The following is a 5,411-nucleotide window of genomic DNA, read 5'->3' on the forward strand; positions in this document are numbered from 1 at the left end:
AGAGATATACAGAGAGAAAGAGAGAGAGATCGGGGTGGGGGGGTGCTGGAACGGAGGGAGTGAGAAAGGAGAGAGAGAGAGATAGAAAGGATGGACAGAGAGGGAGTGAGAGAGTAAAGGAAAGAAACAGAGAGTACAACATAAGTGAAAGGATGAGGGAGAGAGAAAGACAGACAATGAGAAGGAAGCTTGAGAGACTGCGAGAGGACAATTAAGAGGAGCGAGAGAGAGAAATAGAGAGAGAAAGAGGAGAGGGAGAGAGAGAGACACCATTGTAAATACAACCTATATTTATGTTGATTTATTTTCTCTTTTGTACTTTAACCCACTGTTCCCCCGGTAGGCTGTCATTGTAAATAAGGCAGTTAACCCACTGTTCCCCGGTAGGCTGTCATTGTAAACAAGGCAGTTAACCCACTGTTCCCCGGTAGGCTGTCATTGTAAATAAGTCAGTTAACCCACTGTTCCCCGGTAGGCTGTCATTGTAAATAAGAATTTGTTATTAACTGACTTGACTCATAAATAAAGGTTCAAACAAAAAAGGGGCTTAAACAAGATTAGGATCCTTAACATCCTTAAAAATCCCTAACTGAAAAACTATGTTTTTTTGTTTTTTCCCCCCACAAAAAGAAAACTACAGTACAGTTATCACCAAAAAATATTATTTTCCACATAACTATAGGCTGTAAAGGCCTGGGGAAAGTTGTGTAATTTAAATAAAACCAGAGAGGAAGAGGAACTTTAATCTACTTTGGTGAATTTGCGAGGCATGCAAGACAAGACATTACAAGATTCAGATGAAGTCACAGTTCTTTCTGCCTGCCCCCGCCTGTCTCTCCCTAGAGCTGGCTCGCCTGGGTCGTATTCATTACGCCCATTCTGTCGTAAAACATTTTCGAATGGAAGCAAACGGAACGAGACAGGGAGGGACCTTAATTTTAGTTGCAAACTGTTTGGAATAATGATTACACCCCTGCTCTTTCTCTTTGCTAATGATGCGAGTGTGTGTTCAGTCTTCGGTCTGCTGCTGGTAGAATATCCTACCTTATTCATTGATGATAGGCCCTGGTTTACTGAAGTTTTGAGACATTGCACGCAAAGAAATTGCGAGATACAGCATTCAATTGCGATAGATAGGCCTAGTGCACGGTTCTGACTCTGTCTGCCTGGTAGTCGACCTGCCTATACTGTGTCCCTCCCCTCTCTCTCCGTCCTCCGCTAGCTCGCTACAAAAGATGCAAGTGTTTGTGTTCTCGGAAGTATGGCAACTAATCAGTCTCACCCYTTCCAAAAATACAGAATCTTATGAGTTGATTCCTAGCAGAATAAAATCTTGATACTCAGAAATGGAAATCGACACCAGGAGTCGAAGTGCAAGCAGTCAAGGAATCAATTATTTTGGCGTTGAATCTCCACCACTATGTCATCGTTGTTAACAATTGAAAAATGGCAGAAAAGGCAAGCGACAGCAGTGAAGTCCTGTAGGGCAAAACATTGAGAAGTTAAAGCTATGTATGGTGGAATGTAGGTACAGTAATGGTAGTGCATGTGCAATACTTTACCATCTGAAAGAGATGCACTGTGAGACCCTAACCGTTGCTAAGCAGCTGCTGTTTGAATTCACCTTTTAATGGAAAAGTAAATTTTTCTAAATGTTTAAACATTAAGAAAAATGTTCCATTTGTCACATCCTTACCTCTCCCACATGACTCAGAGTAAAGACAGACACGCTCAACAAAGACATCATAAACACACTTCCACGCTAGAGACGCCACCCAGAAGTCAACAAAATGCAAAGTAGCTGGTGATAAATCTTGATATATTTCAACATTGGACGTGGCATGGCGATTGAGACTGGCTGGGTTAGGGAACAGCTGCAAGCTAGCCTGAATTTGCATTTTAATTAGAGCGAGGTGTAATTACTGGCAATTAGCTGAAATAACAATAATAGCAGCAATCACTGCACAGAGCCATGTAGCAAAGAGCTAATGACTGACGCTAACGCTAACAGGACAGGCCTACTGCAGACTGACTCAGCCACTATGACTGACGCTAACAGGACAGGCTACTGCAGACTGACTCAGCCATAATGACTGACGCTAACAGGACAGGCCTACTGCAGACTGACTCAGTCACACTATGACTGACACTAACGCTAACAGGACAGCCTTACTGCAGACTGACTTAGCCACTAATGACTGACACTAACGCTAACAGGACAGCCTACTGCAGACTGACTACAGTCACTAATGACTGACCACTAACGCTAACAGACAGGCCTACTGCAGACTGACTTAGCCACTAATGACGACAGACGCTAACAGACAGCCTACGCAGACTGACTCAGTCACTAATGACTGACACACACTAACAGACAGCCTACTGCAGACTGACTCACGTTAGTGTCATCATTAGCGGCTGGTCAGTCTGCAGTAGGCCTGTCCTGTTGCGTTAGTGTCATCATTGGCTAACAGGACAGGCCTACTGCAGACTGACTCAGCATCACTAATGACTGACGACTAACGCTAACAGGACAGCCTACTGCAGACTGACTCAGCCACTAATGACTGACACTACACTAACAGGACAGGCACTGCAACAGACTGACTCAGCCACTAATGACTGACACTAACGCTAACAGGACAGGCCTACTGCAGACTGACTCAGCCACTATGACTGACCTATACACTAACAGGACAGGCCTACTGCAGACTGACTCAGCCACTGATACTGACCTAACGCTAACAGGACAGGCCTACTGCAGACTGACTCAGCACTATGACTGACACGTAACGCTAACAGGACAGCCTACTGCAGACTGACTCAGCCACTAGATGACTAACGACACTAACAGGACAAGCCTACTGCAGACTGACTCAGCCACTATACTGACGCTAACGCTAACAGGACAGCCTACTGCAGACTGACTCAGCACTAGATGACTGACACCTAACACTAAACAGGACAGGCCTACTGCAGACTGACTCAGCCACTAATGACTGACGCTAACACAAAAAGGACAGGCCTACAGCAGACTGACTCAGTCACTAATGACTGACGCTAACGCTAACAGGACAGGCCTACAGCAGACTGGCTCAGCTAGAGGTAATCACCATACTACACACACAGCAGGACTCTACTTGAGTCTACTGAGAGACCAAGAAGGGAGCTAACAAGTGTGTCCTCCATGCCTGGACTACCCCTGAACGTTTACCTCTAGATTTAGTCTGTGCTAAGTTTGATCCGTACTAAAAGGTATCAGTACCAAGTTTGTATGCACTAGACCTGATATGCTCAATATAAAATTGACAACTGACTTGTAGCATCCAAGTTGAAGTCCCCTCCATCTTTTTCTCTGTGCAGACAGCGTTCCTCACTAGCCAGACACTGCTGGTGGCCAAGCGTCTTTATGAATGAACCAGACCACTATTAGCAACGCAATTATGCAACATCAGTTCAAACACCTAGGAGCCAAAGCCTGTTAATTGCCGTTGTGGTATAGCGTACGTGTGTTTGTGTGTGGCTTTAGAATGGGAGTCGGGGAGGGGGGAGATGGGGAGGGGGGAGATGGGGAGGGGTGGACTTAAACTGCAGTTGAATTATTCAACAGAGAAAAGAGAAACTGTATGTAAAAGAAAAAGAGTGTTTAGGATCTGGGAGGAAGATCTAGATGATTAACTGCCTAATGTAGCAACACTTTTACTAGCAGAAAATATCAGCATGGAAAAAACATCAATGTTAATTGTCCTACTGGGGGGTAGAATATGTTGAGTGTCCTCCCGTATTGCTATGTGTGTTATACGTGTGTAATATATCTTTATCATGTAGTGTGAAGGTGAGATAGGACGGTGCTCGTGAGATAGGACGGTGCTCGTGAGATAGGACGGTGCTCGTGAGATAGGACGGTGCTCGTGAGATAGGACGGTGCTAGTGAGATAGGATGGAGTTAGTGAGATAGGATGGAGTTAGTGAGATATGATGGTGTTAGTGAGATAGGATGGTGCTTGTGAGATAGGATGGTGCTTGTGAGATAGGATGGTGCTAGTGAGATATGATGGTATTAGTGAGAGAGGGTGGAGATAGTGTGAGATATGATGGTGTTAGTGAGATAGGATGGTGCTTGTGAGATAGGATGGTGCTTGTGAGATAGGATAGTGCTAGTGAGATAGGATGGTATTAGTGAGAGAGGGTGGAGATAGTGTGAGATAGGATGGTGCTAGTGAGATAGGATGGTATTAGTGAGAGAGGGTTGGAGATTAGTGTGAGATAGGATGGTGCTAGTGGAGATAGGATGGTATTAGTTGAGAGAGGTGGGAGAATAGCTGTGAGATAGGATGGTGTAGTGGGGGGCTGCAGCAGGTAGTAAACAGCTCAGATGGAGTGTCACTTGAGGCCAAGGGATCAACTGCACTACATCTCGGAGGATGTTTTTGACCACAATTAGGTAATACCAGACCGAGTAAGAGTGAGGTGAGAGTAAGAGTGAGAGAATGAGAGAGTGAGAGAGAGAGAGAGAGAGAGAGAGAGAGAGAGAGAGAGAGAGATGGCAGACTAACTATGTGAGAGAGAGGTGAGAGCGTGGCTGACTATCTGACCACTGTGACTGATAGAAAATGAGGAAAACACTGACTAGTACAGACTCAGTGAGCACAGTCTGGCTATAGACGACGGTCGTCACAGACAAACCTGGCTGCCCAGAGAGGACAGGTGTGCTCACTCTGCTCCAGGGGAGAGGTAGAGACAGAGCTGCATTTCCTCTTACACTGTGACCAAATACTCAGACCTAAGAGAGAATATTTCTTTCCCAAAATTATAATTCAATACAAAGAATTGAAAACTATAAAAGATGAAGAGAAAAATCAAATATTTATGGGTGAAAAGCCAAAATGTGCAGTTTGGCAGCCAAATATGTGTCCTCCTGCACAACCTGAGGACAGCCAGTGAAAAGTGCAAAGTAATGTTGATAATATTTCCCATCTTACTTTGTTTTGTCTTTCATACCAGGTCATGTGTCTTCTCAGTCATGTTGAGACTGGTCTACTACTGTTGTTTAATGTATTGTTGTTCTGATTAATATGTTTGTTGTAGTTGTTGTTAACGGTAATCCATGTCCACTATTACTATTATTATGCTGTTGGTCCACCATTTATTTATATATAAATATATATATATTTTGTATATATTACATATATTATTGATTTGTATTTTTCGATATGTATACTTGACAATGTAAGTAATAATGAACTTGCCATGTCAATAAAGTCCAATTGAATTGAATTGAGGAGAGAGAGAGAGAGAGAGAGAGAGAGAGAGAGAGAGAGAGAGAGAGAGAGAGAGAGAGAGAGAGAGAGAGAGAGAGAGAGGCAGAAAGAGTAAGAGAGAGAGAGAGAGAGAGAAACAGAAAGAGTAAG

At 43.9% G+C, this 5,411-nt stretch overlaps 1 protein-coding gene across 1 annotated transcript in view; it reads right to left on the reverse strand.

Annotated features, from left to right (window-relative positions):
- The window catches only part of LOC111949361 (protocadherin Fat 3-like), a 326,201-nt gene that overhangs the window by 109,796 nt on the left and 210,994 nt on the right, over positions 1–5,411 (reverse strand).

Source organism: Salvelinus sp. IW2-2015, linkage group LG22, assembly GCF_002910315.2.
Source record: "Salvelinus sp. IW2-2015 linkage group LG22, ASM291031v2, whole genome shotgun sequence".
Taxonomy (NCBI): domain Eukaryota; kingdom Metazoa; phylum Chordata; class Actinopteri; order Salmoniformes; family Salmonidae; genus Salvelinus; species Salvelinus sp. IW2-2015.